The following is a 20152-nucleotide window of genomic DNA, read 5'->3' on the forward strand; positions in this document are numbered from 1 at the left end:
GCGTTCGTCTATGGTCTAGGCTAGAGACCGAAGTAGCCCGACCCAAATATTTTGTCTTCCTTACCTGGAAGACCTTGATAATCCTAAACGAAGGTGCGCCGCTGCCGACGACGACACAGTCTACCCGCTTCCGACGATGGTCACGTGGCGTCCTCCTCCTTCGATTCCGACGACCTACCTTCTTCGATGCAGCGATCCCAACATCGATGCTTACTTCCACTTGATTCTTTCTCCGAAACAGCAACACTAATCGATTCCAAGAACTCCCAGCGAACCAACCACACGCTTTTCCCCTCTAACACTCTTGATTTTCCCGTTCTTTCAGACACCCTCGGACACATAAATGAGTTTGGAGAGCAAAAGTCATTTTTAAGGATGAAGAAGAGTTGAATATAGGAATATAAAAGAGAAATCGCAACTTTTCCAGCGAAAATAAATGCATAGATTGATAAAGGAAAGCGTGGCCCATATAGGTTTCAAACCTACGACGTTCGCATTATTAGCACGACGCTCTAACCAACTAAGCTAATAGGTCTTGTTGAATGTTACAAATCCTCAACACACCGTCGTTGCATTTTCCTACTACACATAAACTAAGGCTTTCACTATAAGAAGCTAATGAAACCCTATGGCTTCCTTGACAAAGCATATTCTAGTAACCATGTAGAACGACATAAACGGCTAATCGAATACGACGCTCTAAAAAATAAAGCTAATAGGCCTATTGTAGATGAAAAAAAAGGAGAAAGAATCAAGGCATGGAAATGTAAATGATGAAAAAAAACTAGCCCATTCAACTTTCAAGCCTGTGACTTTTGCATTATTAGCACGACTCTTTAGCCAACTGAGTTAATATACCTTGCTAATTGATACAAATTCTCACCACACAACTGTTGCATTTTCCTACTACATATAAATTATAGCTTGGCATAAATATTTAATCAATGTAAATGAATGGGCGTAGATGGAGAAAGGAGAGGAATCAAGGGCTCTAACAACACGAGCTAATAGGCAAAGAAATGTAGATGAAGAAAGGAGAAGAATCAAGGCATGGAATTGTAAATTATCAAAAAAAATTAACTCATGCAAATTTCAAACTTGTGACCTTTGCATCATTAGCCCAACACTCTAACAAACTAAGCTAATTGGCCTTGTTGATTGATAAACATTCTCACTACACAACGGTTACATATGCCTACTACACATAAACTATGACTTTCTCAATAAGAAGCTAACAAAACCCTATGGTTTCCTTGAAAAAACACATTCTAGTAGCCATATAAGATGGAATAAACCACTAATCAGCATGAGTGAATGGGCATAGATAGAGAAAGGAGAGGAATCAAGGCATAGAATTGTAAATGATGAAAAAGCACGACGTTCTAACCAATGAAAAAAATGTGATGGAAAAAAAAAGGAAAAGTAGGTATCAAACATATGAACTTCATATTATAAGCACGACGCTCTAATCAAGTTCTAACCAATGAAAAAAATGTGATGGAAAAAAAAGGAAAAGTAGGTATCAAACATATGAACTTCATATTATAAGCACGACGCTCTAATCAAGTAAGCTAATAAACCTTACTAATTGATACACATCCAAAGCACAAAACTCTAACTAATTAAGCTAATATGCCTATTGTAGATGAAAAAAGTAGGTATCAAACATATGAACTTCATATTATAAGCACGACGCTCTAATCAACTAAGCTAATAAACCTTACTAATTGATACACATCCAAATCACAAAACTCTAACCAATTGAGCTAATAGGCCTATTGTAGATGAAAAAATGGAGACCAGTAACCTTTGCGTTATTAGCACGATGCTCTAATCAGCTAAGCTAATAGGTCTTGCTTATTGATACACATCCTCACCAAACAACTATTGCATTTGACTACTGCACATAAATAACCATGTAGAATGACATAAACTGCTAATGAGCGGAAGTGAATGTCCATAAATTGAGAAAGGAGAGGAATCACAACATAGAATTGTAAATGATAAAAACACACAACGCTAACTAACCAACTAAACTAATAAGCCTTGCCGAATGTTACATATCCTCACCACACCGCTATTGCATTTTCCTACTACATATAAACTAAGGATTTCTCAATAAGAAGCTAACAAAACCCTATGGTTCCCTTGACAAGTACATTCTAGTAACCATGTAGAACGATATAAACGGCTAATCAGAGTAAGTGAATGGTCGTAGATTAAGAAAGGAGAGGAATCAAAATATAGAATTTTAAATGATAAACAAATACGAAGCTCTAACCAACAAAACTAATATGCCTATTATAGATGTAAAAAAGGAACAGAATCAAAGACATGGAATTGTAAATGATGAAAAAAAAATTGGCCTGTGCAAGCTTCAAAGTTGCAACCTTTGCATTATTAGCAAGACGCATATGCCTGGCTAATTGATACACTTTCTCACAACACAACCATTGCATTTTCCTACTACACATAAATTCAGATTTTTCATTTTTACCTTATTTGGTTAAGATTTTACTTTTATTTCTATAAATGACAAGATATTATGCTAGGCATATATTCTCGCTGGAAAAGGTGCGATTTCCGTCACGTTATTACCTTAATGAAAATGTTATGAGACCCTTATATTCCTATGTTCAACCCTTTTCTTTCCTTAAAAATGATTTTTGCTCTTCAAACTCACCTTCTGCTGTGTCCGAGGGTGTCTGAAAGAATAGGAAAACTGAGAGTGTTAGAGGGAAAAGCGTGTGGGTTGGTTCGCTGGTTTTCAGTGAGTTCTTAAAACATTGGGTTACTATTTCGAAGGAAGAATGGAGTAGAAGTGAAGTATCGACATCGAAATCATTGCGTCGAAGAAGGTTGACTGTTGTAATTGAAGAAGGTGTGCTGTGTGACCGTCGTCAGAATCGGAAGTAGAGAAGGCAGCGTCGATTAGGATTTCATTGTCTGGGGTGTAAGGAAGACGACAGGTTAGATTTGGGTCGGGTCTCACATTCGGCCTATAACCCAGCCCACAAACGAACGGGGGCCACGTTTGTTTCGGCCCAACACCGATCCAGCAAACGCACGCCTTTAACCATTGGAATTAGCGTGTTATGAGTGAATTCGGCCAAGGCCATCGAGGTAAGTGATCTTACTCTTGGAGTTAGCTTACTGCGTGTTGTATGATAGTGTGTGCCCTGTGGCCCCTAAATGCACCATATTTTATGTGATATGACTATATGATGTATGAATTATGTGACTGCTTACGCTAGGGAAAGTTTGAATTATGTTGACTGTTGACTGCTTACGCTATGAAAAATATGGATTATGTTGACTGTTGACACTGTGAAAAGTTATGGATTATGCTGACTATTGACTGCTTACTCCATGAAAAGTTATTGATGATGTTGACTGTTGACTGTTGACTGTTTATGTTGTGAAAAGATTGTTGATTTGCTAGTATTATATGCCATGAAAATGTTGATCGATGTCATAGATACATGTAGTATTATCGAGTCATGTCATGAGATGCTTATGGAACTGGAATGTATTTTCATGTTATGTAATATGTCATGTAATGTAAGTTATGTGATATGCCATGTATGGTAAGAAATGTATATGTGATGTTAGCAATGCTTTTGTAACGTCATGTTAGGTATGTTAATGGACCTCATGCATATATGTATTTCACTTGCATCGGGATACTTCCCCTTTATATTACGAAAGAATGAAATACAATATTTATGTTCATCATGATATCATGCGGGCTCTTTTCTATTCTGTGGTGTCCGGCGTCGTGTATTACATTGTGCCCGACCAAGCCAAGCCTAGGGGGTACGTATACGAGCCCACCTGGTGAGTCCATGTGCACGTAAATGGACCGTGTGTGAAGGAGTACACACATGCAATCCTATCTGGAATAGATAAGGTCATGTAAAGTTTACGAAAAGTTAGGTCCCGCTCATATGTTGCATGTGTTTGCATTTCTAACCCCAATAGTGGGGTGAATTACTGGTATTTCATAAAATACTCAAGCCACATGCTACCTACATTTTTCAAGTAAAGGCAAGGCGCCAATGTACAGTTGACGATGGAGCTAAGAACACCATGGAAGTGGACGAGGGACACTTTTACTGGCCAATGTACGGTTGACGGTGGAGCTGAGGACACCATGGAAGTGGACGAGGGACATTTTTAGTAGTTTATATTTATTTGACTAATTTAATTTAAAGCATTGAATATTGTTTATTTAGATTTGTTTTGAATTCCATTATTTAGAGATAGGTTTATTTTTTATGTTTGGACCTTTATGAAAGGCTAGACTAATTTAATTTAAAGCATTGAACATTGTTTATTTAGATTTTAAGTAGTTTATATTTATTTGACTAATTTAATTTAAAGCATTGAACATTGTTTACCACCTTTATGAAAAGCTTTGTTGTGTTTTCTAAAAGTTATTGATGATGAGGTTCCGCTTAATGAGGCATGGGTGACGTCACTAGTTAGGTCTAGAAAATTAGGGACGTTACATAAATTATAGAAAAAAACAAGCTCAAACTAACTGAGCTAATAGGCCTATTGTGGAGGAAAAATAGGGAAGAATCAAGGCATGGAATTGTAAATGATGAAAAAAACTTGGCCCATTCACATTATTAGCACGACATTCTAACCAACCAAGTTAATAGACCTTGCTTATTGATATACTTCCTCACAACACAATTATTGCATTTGCCTAATACACATAAACTATGGCTTTCTCAATAAAAAGCTAACAAAACCTTATGGCTTATTCTAGTAACCATGTAGAAGAACAACTCAATAGAGTAAGTGAAATGGTTGCACCCTTTGCATTATTAACCCATTTCTGACTATAAATGTTGTGTGCATTTTCAACGACATAAAAGGCGTTGGCCCATGCAGGTTTCAAACCTGTGACCTTCGCGTTATTAGCATGACACTCTAACCAACTGAGTTAATAGGCCTTGTTGAATGTTATACATAAAAAGTGATAAAAAAGTCCATGCAGATTCTTTGTTAACACAAAGCACATTCTAGTAACACATAAACGGTTAATCTGCGGAAGTGAATGGACGACACTCTAACCAATTGAGCTAATAGGCCTTCCTGAATGTTACACATCCTTACCGCACTATAGTTGCATTTGCCTACTGCACATAAACTAAGGCTTTCTTGACAAAGCACACTCGTTAAAAAAATTATGGCTAATCTGTGGAAGTGAATGGTCTAGATGAAAAAAATTGGCCCATGCAGGTTTCGAACCTGCGATCTTCGCGTTATTAACACGAAGCTCTAATCAACTGAGCTAATAGACCTTCCCGAATGTTACACATCCTCACCGCACTATCGTTGCATTTGCCTACTGCACATAAACTAAGGCTTTCTTGACAAAGCACACTCATTAAAAAAATTGTCCCACGGCTAATCTGCGGGAGTGAATGGTCTAAAGGCCTTTTTTCAAAAAAACTAGCAGAAGTGAATGGTCTAGATGGAAAAAACAAGTGATGAAAAAAATTGGCCCGTGCAGGTTTTGAACCTGCAACCTTCACATTATTAGTACGACGCTCTAACCAACTGAGCTAATAGGACTTCCCAAATGTTACACATCCTCACTGCACTACCGTTGCATTTGCCTACTCCACATAAACTAAGGCTTTCTTGACAAAGCACACTCATTAAAAAAATTGTCCCACGGTTAATCTGTGGAAGTGAATGGTCTTAAAGGCCTTTTTTCAAGCTAATCTAGCCTATGGAAGTGAATGGTCAAGATGAAAAAAACAAGTGAGGAAAAAAATTGGTCCGTGGAAGTTTCGACCCTGCGACCATTGCATTATTAGCACGACGCTCAAACCAACTAAGGTAATAGGCCTTCCCGAATGTTACACATCCTCACCGCACTGCTGTTACATTTGCCTACTGCACATAAACTAAGACTTTACACATCCTCACTGCATTGTTGTTACATTTGCCTACTGCACATAAACTAAGACTTTACACATCCTCACCGTACTGCTGTTACATTTGCCTACGTTTTCTTGATGAAAAAAAACAAGTGATGAAAAAAATTAGGTTTCAAACCTACGACCTTCGCGCTTCCCGAATGCTACACATAAACTAAAACCTGCACATAAAATGGCCCATGCAGGTTTCGAACAGGTTGCATTATTAGCCCAATGCTCTAACCAACTGCGCTAATAGGCCTTCCCGAATGTTACACATCCTCACCGTTGGCTTTCGTAAGAAGCCTTTTCTAGATGAAGAAAACAAGTGATGAAAAGATGAAAAAATTGGCCCATGCAGGTTTTGAACCTGCGACCTTCGCGTTATTAGCACGACGCACTAACCAACTGAGCTAATAGGTCTTCCCGAATGTTACACATCCTCACCGTACTGCCGTTGCATTTGCCTACTGCACATAAACTATGGCTTTCTTGACAAAGCACATTCTGGTAACGAACGAAATAAATGGCTAATCTGCGTAAGTGAATGGTCTGCGTAAGTGAATGGTCGTAGAGACGTTTCCTTGATGAAAAAAACAAATGATGAAAAGTATTGGCTCATGCAGATTTCGAACAGGTCGCATTATTAGCACGACACTCTAACCAACTCCTCTAATAGGCCTTCCCGAATGTTACTCATCCTCACCGCTCTGCCGTTTCATTTGCCTACTGCATATAAACTATGGCTTTCTTGACAAAGCACATTCTAATAAAGAACGACATAAACGACTAATCTACGCAAGTGAGTGGTCATAGAGACGTTTTATTGATGAAAAAAACAAGTGATGAAATAATTGGCCCATGCAGGTTTCAAATTTGCGACCTTCGCATTATTAGCACGACGCTCTAACCAACTGAGCTAATAGGTCTTCTCGAATGTTACACATCCTCACCGCACTGTCGTTGCATTTTCCTACTACACATAAACTAAGACTTTCTCGACAAAGCACATTCTAGTAAGAAACGACATAAACAGCTAATCTATGTAAGTGAATAGTCATAGAGGCCTTTTCTTGATGAAAAAAATGGGCCCTAGTAAGGAACAACATAAAAGACTAAGTCTTTTCTTGATAAAAAAAATTGGCCCATGCATGTTTCAAACCTGCTATCTTCAGATTATTAGCATCACACTCTAACCAACTGAGCTAATAGGCCTTCCCGAATGTTACACATCCTCATCACACTGTCTGCATTTGCCTACTGCACATAAACTATGGCTTTCTTGAAAAAGTACATTCTAGTAACGAAAGACATAAACGGCTAATCTGCGTAAGTGAATGGTCGTAGAGACGTTTCCTTGATGAAAAAAAAAACAAGTGATGAAAAAATATTGGCCCATGCAAGTTTCGAACAGGTCGCATTATTAGCACGACGCTCTAACCAACTCCTCTAATAGGCCTTCCCGAATGTTACACATCCTCACCGCACTGCCGTTGCATTTGCCTACTGCACATAAACTATGGCTTTCTTGACAAAGCATATTCTAGTAACGAACGACATAAATGGCTAATCTGCGCAAGCGAATGGTCGTAGAGACATTTTATTGATAAAAAGAAAACAAGTGATGAAAAAAATTAGTCAATGGTCGTAAGATGCCTTTTCTAGATGAAAAAAAACAAGTGATGAAAAAAATTGGCCCATGCACGCTTCGACCTACGACCTTCGCGTTATTAGCACGACGCTCTAACCAACAAGCTAATAGACCTTCCAAAATGTTACACATCCTCACCGCATTGCCATTGCATTTTCCTACTGCACATAAACTATGGCTTTCTTGAAAAAGCATATTCTAGTAACGAACGACATAAACGGCTAATCTCCGCAAGTGAATAGTCGTAGAGACATTTTCTTAATGAAAAAAAACACAGATTTCGAACCTGCGACCTTCGCGTTATTAGCACGACGCTCTAATCAATTGAGCTAATAGGACTTCCCAAATGTTACAAATCCTCACCGTACTGCTGTTGCATTTTACTACTGCACATAAACTATGGCTTTCTTGACAAAGAACATTCTAGTAACAAACGACATAAACGGCTAATCTGCATAAGTGAATGGTCTGCGTAAGTGAATGGTCGTAGAAACGTTTCCTTGATTAAAAAAACAAGTGATAAAAATATTGGCCCATGCAGGTTTCAAACTTACCACCTTCGCATTATTAACACGACGCTCTAACCAACTTCTCTAATAGGCCTTCTCGAATGTTACACATCCTCACAGCACTGCCGTTGCATTTGCCTACTGCACATAAACTATGGCTTTCTTGACAAAGCATATTCTAGTAATGAACGACATAAACGGCTAACGGCTAATCTGCGCAAGTGAATAGTTGTAGAGACAATTTCTTGATGAAAAAAAACAAAGTGATGATAAAAATTAAAACAAGTGACGAAAAAATTAGCCCATGCAGGTTTTGAACCTGCGACCTTCGCGTTATTAGCACGCCGCTCTAACCAACTGAGCTAATAGGCCTTCCCGAATGTTACACATCCTCACCGTACTGCCGTTGCATTTGCCTAATGCACATAAACTATGGCTTTCTTGACAAAGCATATTCTAGTAATGAACGACATAAACGGCTAACGGCTAATCTGCGCAAGTGAATAGTTGTAGAGACAATTTCTTGATGAAAAAAAACAAAGTGATGATAAAAATTAAAACAAGTGACGAAAAAATTAGCCCATGCAGGTTTTGAACCTGCGACCTTCGCGTTATTAGCACGCCGCTCTAACCAACTGAGCTAATAGGCCTTCCCGAATGTTACACATCCTCACCGTACTGCCGTTGCATTTGCCTAATGCACATAAACTATGGCTTTCTTGACAAAGCACATTCTAGTAACAAACGACATAAATGGCTAATCTGCATAAGTGAATGGTCGTAGAGACGTTTCCTTGATGGAAAAAACAAGTGATAGAACTATTGGCCCATGCAGGTTTCAAACTTACGACCTTCGCATTATTAGCACGACGCTCTAACCTGCGACCTTCGCGTTATTAGCACGACGCTCTAACCAACTAAGCTAATAGGCCTTCCCGAATGTTACACATCCTCACCGTACTGCCGTTGCATTTGCCTACTGCACATACACTATGGCTTTCTTGACAAAGCACATTCTAGTAACAAACGACATAAACGGCTAATCTGTGCACATACACTATGGCTTTCTTGACAAAGCACATTCTAGTAACAAACGACATAAACGGCTAATCTGCATAAGTGAATGGTCGTAGAGACGTTTCCTTGATGGAAAAAACAAGTGATAGAAATATTGGCCCATGCAGGTTTCAAACTTACGACCTTCGCATTATTAGCACGACGCTCTAACCAGCTTCTCTAATAGGCCTTCACGAATGTTACACATCCTCACAGCACTGCCATTGCATTTGCCTACTGCACATAAACTATGGCTTTCTTGACAAAGCATATTCTAGTAATGAACGACATAAACGACTAATCAGCGCAAGTGAATGGTTGTAGAGACATTTTCTTGATGAAAAAAAACAAAGTGATGATAAAAATTAAAGCAAGTGACGAAAAAAATTTGCCCATGCAGGTTTTGAACCTGCGACCTTCGCGTTATTAGCACGACGCTCTAACCAACTGAGCTAATAAGCCTTCCCGAATGTTACACATCCTCACCTTACTGCAGTTGCATTTGCCTACTGCACATAAACTATGGCTTTCTTGACAAAGCTCATTCTAGTAACAAACGACATAAACGGCTAATCTGCATAAGTGAATGGTCTGCGTAAGTGAATGGTCGTAGAGACGTTTCCTTGATGGAAAAAACAAGTGATAGAAATATTGGCCCATGCAGGTTTCAAACTTACGACCTTCGCATTATTAGCACGACGCTCTAACCAACTTCTCTAATAGGCCTTCTCGAATGTTACACATCCTCACAGCACTGCCGTTGCATTTGCCTACTGCACATAAACTATGGCTTTCTTGACAAAGCATATTCTAGTAATGAACGACATAAACGGCTAATCTGCGCAAGTGAATGGTTGTAGAGACATTTTCTTGATGAAAAAAAACAAAGTGATGATAAAAATTAAAACAAGTGACGAAAAAAATTTGCCCATGCAGGTTTTGAACCTGCGACCTTCGCGTTATTAGCACGACGCTCTAACCAACTGAGCTAATAGGCCTTCCCGAATGTTACACATCCTCACCGTACTGCCGTTGCATTTGCCTACTGCACATACACTATGGCTTTCTTGACAAAGCACATTCTAGTAACAAACGACATAAACGGCTAATCTGCATAAGTGAATGGTCGTAGAGACGTTTCCTTGATGGAAAAAACAAGTGATAGAAATATTGGCCCATGCAGGTTTCAAACTTACGACCTTCGCATTATTAGCACGACGCTCTAACCAACTTCTCTAATAGGCCTTCTCGAATGTTACACATCCTCACAGCACTGCCATTGCATTTGCCTACTGCACATAAACTATGGCTTTCTTGACAAAGCATATTCTAGTAATGAACGACATAAACGGCTAATCTGCGCAATTGAATGGTTGTAGAGACATTTTCTTGATGAAAAAAAACAAAGTGATGATAAAAATTAAAACAGGTGAGAAAAAAATTGGCCCATGCAGGTTTTGAACCTGCGACCTTCGCGTTATTAGCACGACGCTCTAACCAACTGAGCTAATAGGCCTTCCCGAATGTTACACATCCTCACCGTACTGCCGTTGCATTTGCCTACTGCACATAAACTATGGCTTTCTTGACAAAGCTCATTCTAGTAACAAACGACATAAACGGCTAATCTGCATAAGTGAATGGTCTGCGTAAGTGAATGGTCGTAGAGACGTTTCCTTGATGGAAAATACAAGTGATAGAAATATTGGCCCATGCAGGTTTCAAACTTACGACCTTCGCATTATTAGCACGACGCTCTAACCAGCTTCTCTAATAGGCCTTCACGAATGTTACACATCCTCACAGCACTGCCATTGCATTTGCCTACTGCACATAAACTATGGCTTTCTTGACAAAGCATATTCTAGTAATGAACGACATAAACGGCTAATCTGCGCAAGTGAATGGTTGTAGAGACATTTTCTTGATGAAAAAAAACAAAGTGATGATAAAAATTAAAGCAAGTGACGAAAAAAATTTGCCCATGCAGGTTTTGAACCTGCGACCTTCGCGTTATTAGCACGACGCTCTAACCAACTGAGCTAATAAGCCTTCCCGAATGTTACACATCCTCACCTTACTGCAGTTGCATTTGCCTACTGCACATAAAGTATGCCTTTTTTGACAAAGCTCATTCTAGTAACAAACGACATAAACGGCTAATCTGCATAAGTGAATGGTCTGCGTAAGTGAATGGTCGTAGATACGTTTCCTTGATGGAAAAAACAAGTGATAGAAATATTGGCCCATGCAGGTTTCAAACATACGACCTTCGCATTATTAGCACGACGCTCTAACCAACTTCTCTAATAGGCCTTCTCGAATGTTACACATCCTCACAGCACTGCCGTTGCATTTGCCTACTACACATAAACTATGGCTTTCTTGACAAAGCATATTCTAGTAATGAACGACATAAACGGCTAATCTGCGCAAGTGAATGGTTGTAGAGACATTTTCTTGATGAAAAAAAACAAAGTGATGATAAAAATTAAAACAAGTGACGAAAAAAATTTGCCCATGCAGGTTTTGAACCTGCGACCTTCGCGTTATTAGCACGAAGCTCTAACCAACTGAGCTAATAGGCCTTCCCAAATGTTACACATCCTCACCGTACTTCCGTTGCATTTGCCTACTGCACATAAAGTATGCTTTTTTTGACAAAGCTCATTCTAGTAACAAACGACATAAACGGCTAATCTGCATAAGTGAATGGTCTGCGTAAGTGAATGGTCGTAGAGACGTTTCCTTGATGGAAAAAACAAGTGATAGAAATATTGTGGTCTGCGTAAGTGAATGGTCGTAGAGACGTTTCCTTGATGGAAAAAACAAGTGATAGAAATATTGGTCCATGCAGGTTTCAAACTTACGACCTTCGCATTATTAGCACGACGCTCTAACCAACTTCTCCAATAGGCCTTCTCGAATGTTACACATCCTCACAGCACTGCCATTGCATTTGCCTACTGCACATAAACTATGGCTTTCTTGACAAAGCATATTCTAGTAATGAACGACATAAACGGCTAATCTGCGCAAGTGAATGGTTGTAGAGACATTTTCTTGATGAAAAAAAACAAAGTGATGATAAAAATTAAAGCAAGTGACGAAAAAAATTTGCCCATGCAGGTTTTGAACCTGCGACCTTCGCGTTATTAGCACGACGCTCTAACCAACTTAGCTAATAGGCCTTCTCGAATGTTACACATCCTCACCGTACTGCCGTTGCATTTGCCTACTGCACATAAACTATGGCTTTCTTGACAAAGCTCATTCTAGTAACAAACGACATAAACGGCTAATCTGCATAAGTGAATGGTCTGCGTAAGTGAATGGTCGTAGAGACGTTTCCTTGATGGAAAAAACAAGTGATAGAAATATTGGCCCATGCAGGTTTCAAACTTACGACCTTCGCATTATTAGCACGACGCTCTAACCAACTTCTCTAATAGGCCTTCTCGAATGTTACACATCCTCACAGCACTGCCATTGCATTTGCCTACTGCACATAAACTATGGCTTTCTTGACAAAGCATATTCTAGTAATGAACGACATAAACGGCTAATCTGCGCAATTGAATGGTTGTAGAGACATTTTCTTGATGAAAAAAAACAAAGTGATGATAAAAATTAAAGCAAGTGACGAAAAAAATTGGCCCATGCAGGTTTTGAACCTGCGACCTTCGCGTTATTAGCACGACGCTCTAACCAACTGAGCTAATAGGCCTTCTCGAATGTTACACATCCTCACCGTACTGCCGTTGCATTTGCCTACTGCACATAAACTATGGCTTTCTTGACAAAGCTCATTCTAGTAACAAACGACATAAACGGCTAATCTGCATAAGTGAATGGTCGTAGAGAAGTTTCCTTGATGGAAAAAACAAGTGATAGAAAAATTGGCCCATGCAAGTTTTGAACCTGCGACCTTCGCGTTATTAGCACGACGCTCTAACCTACTGAGCTAATAGGCCTTCCCGAATGTTACACATCCTCATCGTACTGCCGTTGCATTTTCCTACTGCACATAAACTATGGCAAATGACAAAGCTCATTCTAGTAACAAACGACATAAACGGCTAATCTACATAAGTGAATGGTCTTCGTAAGTGAATGGTCTGCGTAAGTGAATGGTCGTAGATACGTTTCCTTGATGGAAAAAACAAGTGATAGAAATATTGGCCCATGCAGGTTTCAAACTTACGACCTTCGCATTATTAGCACGACGCTCTAACCAACTTCTCTAATAGGCCTTCTCGAATGTTACACATCCTCACAGCACTGCCATTGCATTTGCCTACTGCACATAAACTATGGCTTTCTTGACAAAGCATATTCTAGTAATGAACGACATAAACGGCTAATCTGCGCAATTGAATGGTTGTAGAGACATTTTCTTGATGAAAAAAAACAAAGTGATGATAAAAATTAAAGCAAGTGACGAGAAAAATTGGCCCATGCAGGTTTTGAACCTGCGACCTTCGCATTATTAGCACGACGCTCTAACCAACTGAGCTAATAGGCCTTCCCGAATGTTACACATCCTCACCGTACTGCCGTTGCATTTTCCTACTGCACATAAACTATGGCTTTCTTGACAAAGCTCATTCTAGTAACAAACGACATAAACGGCTAATCTGCATAAGTGAATGGATTGCGTAAGTGAATGGTCGTAGAGACGTTACCTTGATGGAAAATACAAGTGATAGAAATATTGGCCCATGCAGGTTTCAAACTTACGACCTTCGCATTATTAGCACGACGCTCTAACCAACTTCTCTAATACGCCTTCTCGAATGTTACACATCCTCACAGCACTGCCATTGTATTTGCCTATTGCACATAAACTATGGCTTTCTTGACAAAGCATATTCTAGTAATGAACGACATAAACGGGTAATCTGCGCAACTGAATGGTTGTAGAGACATTTTCTTGATGAAAAAAAACAAAGTGATGATAAAAATTAAAACAGGTGAGAAAAAAATTGGCCCATGCAGGTTTTGAACCTGCGACCTTCGCGTTATTAGCACGACGCTCTAACCAACTGAGCTAATAGGCCTTCCCGAATGTTACACATCCTCACCGTATTGCCGTTGCATTTGCCTACTGCACATAAACTATGGCTTTCTTGACAAAGCTCATTCTAGTAACAAACGACATAAACGGCTAATCTGCATAAGTGAATGGTTTGCGTAAGTGAATGGTCGTAGAGACGTTTCCTTGATGGAAAATACAAGTGATAGAAATATTGGCCCATGCAGGTTTCAAACTTACGACCTTCGCATTATTAGCACGACGCTCTAACCAACTTCTCTAATAGGCCTTCTCGAATGTTACACATCCTCACAGCACTGCCATTGCATTTGCCTACTGCACATAAACTATGGCTTTCTTGACAAAGCATATTCTAGTAATGAACGACATAAACGGCTAATCTGCGCAATTGAATGGTTGTAGAGACATTTTCTTGATGAAAAAAAACAAAGTGATGATAAAAATTAAAGCAAGTGACGAGAAAAATTGGCCCATGCAGGTTTTGAACCTGCGACCTTCGCGTTATTAGCACGACGCTCTAACCAACTGAGCTAATAGGCCTTCCCGAATGTTACACATCCTCACCGTACTGCCGTTGCATTTTCCTACTGCACATAAACTATGGCTTTCTTGACAAAGCTCATTCTAGTAACAAACGACATAAACGGCTAATCTGCATAAGTGAAAGGTCTGCGTAAGTGAATGGTCGTAGAGACGTTTCCTTGATGGAAAATACAAGTGATAGAAATATTGGCCCATGCAGGTTTCAAACTTACGACCTTCGCATTATTAGCACGACGCTCTAACCAACTTCTCTAATAGGCCTTCTCGAATGTTACACATCCTCACAGCACTGCCATTGCATTTGCCTACTGCACATAAACTATGGCTTTCTTGACAAAGAATATTCTAGTAATGAACGACATAAACGGCTAATCTGCGCAATTGAATGGTTGTAGAGACATTTTCATGATGAAAAAAAACAAAGTGATGATAAAAATTAAAGCAAGTGACGAGAAAAATTGGCCCATGCAGGTTTTGAACCTACGACCTTCGCGTTATTAGCACGACGCTCTAACCAACTGAGCTAATAGGCCTTCCCGAATGTTACACATCCTCACCGTACTGCCGTTGCATTTTCCTACTGCACATAAACTATGGCTTTCTTGACAAAGCTCATTCTAGTAACAAACGACATAAACGGCTAATCTGCATAAGTGAATGGTCTGCGTAAGTGAATGGTCGTAGAGACGTTTCCTTGATGGAAAATACAAGTGATAGAAATATTGGCCCATGCAGGTTTCAAACTTACGACCTTCGCATTATTAGCACGACGCTCTAACTAACTTCTCTAATAGGCCTTCTCGAATGTTACACATCCTCACAGCACTGCCATTGCATTTGCCTACTGCACATAAACTATGGCTTTCTTGACAAAGCATATTCTAGTAATGAACGACATAAACGGCTAATCTGCGCAATTGAATGGTTGTAGAGACATTTTCTTGATGAAAAAAAACAAAGTGATGATAAAAATTAAAGCAAGTGACGAGAAAAATTGGCCCATGCAGGTTTTGAACCTGCGACCTTCGCGTTATTAGCACGACGCTCTAACCAACTGAGCTAATAGGCCTTCCCGAATGTTACACATCCTCACCGTACTGCCGTTGCATTTTCCTACTGCACATAAACTATGGCTTTCTTGACAAAGCTCATTCTAGTAACAAACGACATAAACGGCTAATCTGCATAAGTGAATGGTCTGCGTAAGTGAATGGTCGTAGAGACGTTTCCTTGATGGAAAATACAAGTGATAGAAATATTGGCCCATGCAGGTTTCAAACTTACGACCTTCGCATTATTAGCACGACGCTCTAACCAACTTCTCTAATAGGCCTTCTCGAATGTTACACATCCTCACAGCACTGCCATTGCATTTGCCTACTGCACATAAACTATGGCTTTCTTGACAAAGCATATTCTAGTAATGAACGACATAAACGGGTAATCTGCGCAAGTGAATGGTTGTAGAGACATTTTCTTGATGAAAAAAAACTAAGTGATGATAAAAATTAAAGCAAGTGACGAAAAAAATTGGCCCATGCAGGTTTTGAACCTGCGACCTTCGCGTTATTAGCACGACGCTCTAACCAACTGAGCTAATAGGCCTTCAGGTTTTGAACCTGCGACCTTCGCGTTATTAGCACGACGCTCTAACCAACTGAGCTAATAGGCCTTCTCGAATGTTACACATCCTCACCGTACTGCCGTTGCATTTGCCTACTGCACATAAACTATGGCTTTCTTGACAAAGCTCATTCTAGTAACAAACGACATAAACGGCTAATCTGCATAAGTGAATGGTCGTAGAGACGTTTCCTTGATGGAAAAAACAAGTGATAGAAATATTGGCCCATGCAGGTTTCAAACTTACGACCTTCGCATTATTAGCACGACGCTCTAACCAACTTCTCTAATAGGCCTTCTCGAATGTTACACATCCTCACAGCACTGCCATTGCATTTGCCTACTGCACATAAACTATGGCTTTCTTGACAAAGCATATTCTAGTAATGAACGACATAAACGGCTAATCTGCGCAATTGAATGGTTGTAGAGACATTTTCTTGATGAAAAAAAACAAAGTGATGATAAAAATTAAAGCAAGTGACGAGAAAAATTGGCCCATGCAGGTTTTGAACCTGCGACCTTCGCGTTATTAGCACGACGCTCTAACCAACTGAGCTAATAGGCCTTCCCGAATGTTACACATCCTCACCGTACTGCCGTTGCATTTGCCTACTGCACATAAACTATGGCTTTCTTGACAAAGCTCATTCTAGTAACAAACGACATAAACGGCTAATCTGCATAAGTGAATGGTCGTAGAGACGTTTCCTTGATGGAAAAAACAAGTGATAGAAATATTGGCCCATGCAGGTTTCAAACTTACGACCTTCGCATTATTAGCACGACGCTCTAACCAACTTCTCTAATAGGCCTTCTCGAATGTTACACATCCTCACAGCACTGCCATTGCATTTGCCTACTGCACATAAACTATGGCTTTCTTGACAAAGCATATTCTAGTAATGAACGACATAAACGGCTAATCTGCGCAATTGAATGGTTGTAGAGACATTTTCTTGATGAAAAAAAACAAAGTGATGATAAAAATTAAAGCAAGTGACGAGTAAAATTGGCCCATGCAGGTTTTGAACCTGCGACCTTCGCGTTATTAGCACGACGCTCTAACCAACTGAGCTAATAGGCCTTCCCGAATGTTACACATCCTCACCGTACTGCCGTTGCATTTGCCTACTGCACATAAACTATGGCTTTCTTGACAAAGCTCATTCTAGTAACAAACGACATAAACGGCTAATCTGCATAAGTGAATGGTCGTAGAGACGTTTCCTTGATGGAAAAAACAAGTGATAGAAATATTGGCCCATGCAGGTTTCAAACTTACGACCTTCGCATTATTAGCACGACGCTCTAACCAACTTCTCTAATAGGCCTTCTCGAATGTTACACATCCTCACAGCACTGCCATTGCATTTGCCTACTGCACATAAACTATGGCTTTCTTGACAAAGCATATTCTAGTAATGAACGACATAAACGGCTAATCTGCGCAATTGAATGGTTGTAGATACATTTTCTTGATGAAAAAAAACAAAGTGATGATAAAAATTAAAACAAGTCTTGAAAAAAATTGGCCCATGCAGGTTTTGAACCTGCGACCTTCGCGTTATTAGCACGACGCTCTAACCAACTGAACTAATAGGCCTTCCCAAATGTTACACATCCTCATCGTACTGCCGTTGCATTTGCCTACTGCACATAAACTATGGCTTTCTTGACAAAGCACATTCTAGTAACAAACGACATAAACGGCTAATCTGCATAAGTGAATGGTCTGCGTAAGTGAATGTTCGTAGAGACGTTTCCTTGATGAAAAAAACAAGTGATTAAAATATTGGCCCATGCAGGTTTCGAATAGGTCGCATTATTAGCACGATGCTCTAACCAACTCCTCTAATAGGCCTTCCCGAATGTTACACATCCTCACCGAACTATCGTTGCATTTGCCTACTACACATAAACTATGGCTTTCTTGACAAAGCATATTCTAGTAACGAACGACATATACGGCTAATCTGCGCAAGCGAATGGTTGTAGAGATATTTCTTGATGAAAAAAAACAAGTGATGAAAAAAATTAGTCAAGGGTCGTAAGAGGCCTTTTCTAGATGAAAAAAAAACAAGTGATGAAAAAAATTAGTCAATGGGCATAAGAGGCCTTTTCTAGATGAAAAAAAAAAACAAGTGATGAAAAAAATTAGTTAATGGTCGTAAGAGGCCTTTTCTAGATGAAAAATAAAACAAGTAATGTAAAAAATTAGTCAATGGTCGTAATAGGCCTTTTCTAGAAAAACAAGTGATGTAAAAAATTAGTCAATGGTGAGGCCCATGCTGGCATTCTAGTAAGGAAGTAGAGGCCTTTTCTTGATGAAGGTTTCGAACCTGCGACAATCGCGTAATTAGAACGACGCTCTAACCAACTGAGCTAATAAGTCTTCCCGAACACATCTTCACCGCACTGCCATTGCATGTGTCTACTTTACATAGACTAAGGCTTTCTTGACAAAGCACACTTGTTAAAAAATTGACCCATGCAGGTTCCAAATCTGTGACCTTCACGTTATTAGCACGACGCTCTAGCCAACTGAGCTAAGAGGCCTTCCCGAATGTTACACATCCTCACCGCACTGCCGTTTCATTTGCCTACTGCACATAAACTATGACTTTCTTGACAAGCACATTCTACGGCTAATCTGCGTAAGTGAATGGTCATAGAGGCCTTTTGTAGATTAAAAAAACAAGTGATGAAAAAAAATTAACTTATGCAAGTTTTGAACTTATGACCTTTGCATTATTAGCATGACACTTTAACCAACTAAGCTAATACACCTTGTTGAATATAACACATCCTCACCGTACTGCTGTTGCATTTGCCTGCTACATATAAAGTATGAAAAAAAATGCAGGTTTCGAACAACCTTTGGCATGCAGGTTTCGACCTTTGCGTTATTAGCACGATGCTAGGCCTTTTCTAGATGAAAAAAACAAGTGATGAAAAAAATTAGCCCATGCAGATTTTGAACCTGTGACCTTGCATTATTAACACGACGCTGTAACCAACTGAGCTAATAGGCCTTCCCAAATGTTACATATTCTTACTACACTGCCTTTGCATATGCCTACCGCACATAAACTATGGTTATTTTAACAAGGCACATTTTAGTAACAAACGACATAAACAACTAATCAGCGTAAGTGAATGGTTGTAGATTGAGAAAGGAGAGGAATCGAGACATAGAATTGTAAATGATAAAAAAAAGCTCTAACCAACTAATGGGCCTTTTCTAGATGAAAAAACAAGTGATGAAAAAAATTGGCAAGTTTTAACCAACTAATAGGCCTTTTCTAGATGAAAAAACAAGCAATGAAAAAAAAAATTGGCCCATGTAGGTTTTGAACCTGACCTTCATGTTATTAGCCCGAAGCTTTAACCAACTAAGCTAATAGGCACTGCTATTATATTTGCGTACTGCAGCCCATGTAGGTTTCGAACCTTCGACCATCATCACCGTAATGTCGTTGTTTCGAACCTTCACGTTATTTGCACAACGCTTTAACCAACTAAGCTAATAGACCTTGTCAAATGTTACACATCCTCACCGTACTGTTGTTGGATTTGCCTACTACACATCTTGACAAAGCACATTCTAGTAATGAACGATATAAATAGCTAATCGGCGTAAGTGAATGGTCGTAGATTGAAAAATGAGTGGAATCAAGACATTGAATTGTAAATAATAGTTGTAGATTGAGAAAGGAGTGGAATCGAGACATGAAAGAAAATTGGTCCATGAACCTACGACCTTTGCATTATT

General features: G+C 39.4%; 23 non-coding genes across 23 annotated transcripts; all 23 read right to left on the reverse strand.

The window, feature by feature from the left end:
• Positions 1-4890: 4890 nt before the first annotated feature.
• TRNAI-AAU lies at positions 4891-4964 on the reverse strand. The gene has a single exon. It is a non-coding gene; the product is annotated as a tRNA-Ile (tRNA).
• Positions 4965-5241: 277 nt separating this feature from the next.
• On the reverse strand, positions 5242-5315 carry TRNAI-AAU. The gene has a single exon. It is a non-coding gene; the product is annotated as a tRNA-Ile (tRNA).
• A 200-nt stretch (positions 5316-5515) lies between these two features.
• TRNAI-AAU lies at positions 5516-5589 on the reverse strand. Its single transcript has one exon. It is a non-coding gene; the product is annotated as a tRNA-Ile (tRNA).
• A 699-nt stretch (positions 5590-6288) lies between these two features.
• TRNAI-AAU lies at positions 6289-6362 on the reverse strand. Its single transcript has one exon. It is a non-coding gene; the product is annotated as a tRNA-Ile (tRNA).
• Positions 6363-8397: 2035 nt separating this feature from the next.
• TRNAI-AAU lies at positions 8398-8471 on the reverse strand. The gene has a single exon. It is a non-coding gene; the product is annotated as a tRNA-Ile (tRNA).
• Positions 8472-8675: 204 nt separating this feature from the next.
• On the reverse strand, positions 8676-8749 carry TRNAI-AAU. The gene has a single exon. It is a non-coding gene; the product is annotated as a tRNA-Ile (tRNA).
• A 794-nt stretch (positions 8750-9543) lies between these two features.
• TRNAI-AAU lies at positions 9544-9617 on the reverse strand. The gene has a single exon. It is a non-coding gene; the product is annotated as a tRNA-Ile (tRNA).
• A 462-nt stretch (positions 9618-10079) lies between these two features.
• Positions 10080-10153, reverse strand: TRNAI-AAU. The gene has a single exon. It is a non-coding gene; the product is annotated as a tRNA-Ile (tRNA).
• Positions 10154-10597: 444 nt separating this feature from the next.
• On the reverse strand, positions 10598-10671 carry TRNAI-AAU. The gene has a single exon. It is a non-coding gene; the product is annotated as a tRNA-Ile (tRNA).
• Positions 10672-11133: 462 nt separating this feature from the next.
• On the reverse strand, positions 11134-11207 carry TRNAI-AAU. Its single transcript has one exon. It is a non-coding gene; the product is annotated as a tRNA-Ile (tRNA).
• Positions 11208-11669: 462 nt separating this feature from the next.
• On the reverse strand, positions 11670-11743 carry TRNAI-AAU. The gene has a single exon. It is a non-coding gene; the product is annotated as a tRNA-Ile (tRNA).
• A 529-nt stretch (positions 11744-12272) lies between these two features.
• TRNAI-AAU lies at positions 12273-12346 on the reverse strand. Its single transcript has one exon. It is a non-coding gene; the product is annotated as a tRNA-Ile (tRNA).
• Positions 12347-12808: 462 nt separating this feature from the next.
• On the reverse strand, positions 12809-12882 carry TRNAI-AAU. The gene has a single exon. It is a non-coding gene; the product is annotated as a tRNA-Ile (tRNA).
• Positions 12883-13055: 173 nt separating this feature from the next.
• On the reverse strand, positions 13056-13129 carry TRNAI-AAU. Its single transcript has one exon. It is a non-coding gene; the product is annotated as a tRNA-Ile (tRNA).
• Positions 13130-13606: 477 nt separating this feature from the next.
• TRNAI-AAU lies at positions 13607-13680 on the reverse strand. Its single transcript has one exon. It is a non-coding gene; the product is annotated as a tRNA-Ile (tRNA).
• A 461-nt stretch (positions 13681-14141) lies between these two features.
• TRNAI-AAU lies at positions 14142-14215 on the reverse strand. Its single transcript has one exon. It is a non-coding gene; the product is annotated as a tRNA-Ile (tRNA).
• Positions 14216-14677: 462 nt separating this feature from the next.
• Positions 14678-14751, reverse strand: TRNAI-AAU. The gene has a single exon. It is a non-coding gene; the product is annotated as a tRNA-Ile (tRNA).
• A 462-nt stretch (positions 14752-15213) lies between these two features.
• Positions 15214-15287, reverse strand: TRNAI-AAU. The gene has a single exon. It is a non-coding gene; the product is annotated as a tRNA-Ile (tRNA).
• Positions 15288-15749: 462 nt separating this feature from the next.
• On the reverse strand, positions 15750-15823 carry TRNAI-AAU. Its single transcript has one exon. It is a non-coding gene; the product is annotated as a tRNA-Ile (tRNA).
• Positions 15824-16285: 462 nt separating this feature from the next.
• On the reverse strand, positions 16286-16359 carry TRNAI-AAU. The gene has a single exon. It is a non-coding gene; the product is annotated as a tRNA-Ile (tRNA).
• Positions 16360-16871: 512 nt separating this feature from the next.
• Positions 16872-16945, reverse strand: TRNAI-AAU. Its single transcript has one exon. It is a non-coding gene; the product is annotated as a tRNA-Ile (tRNA).
• A 445-nt stretch (positions 16946-17390) lies between these two features.
• Positions 17391-17464, reverse strand: TRNAI-AAU. The gene has a single exon. It is a non-coding gene; the product is annotated as a tRNA-Ile (tRNA).
• A 445-nt stretch (positions 17465-17909) lies between these two features.
• Positions 17910-17983, reverse strand: TRNAI-AAU. Its single transcript has one exon. It is a non-coding gene; the product is annotated as a tRNA-Ile (tRNA).
• Positions 17984-20152: the final 2169 nt, after the last annotated feature.

This window comes from Cucurbita maxima, unplaced genomic scaffold, assembly GCF_002738345.1.
Source record: "Cucurbita maxima cultivar Rimu unplaced genomic scaffold, Cmax_1.0 Cma_Scf00045, whole genome shotgun sequence".
Lineage (NCBI taxonomy): Eukaryota > Viridiplantae > Streptophyta > Magnoliopsida > Cucurbitales > Cucurbitaceae > Cucurbita > Cucurbita maxima.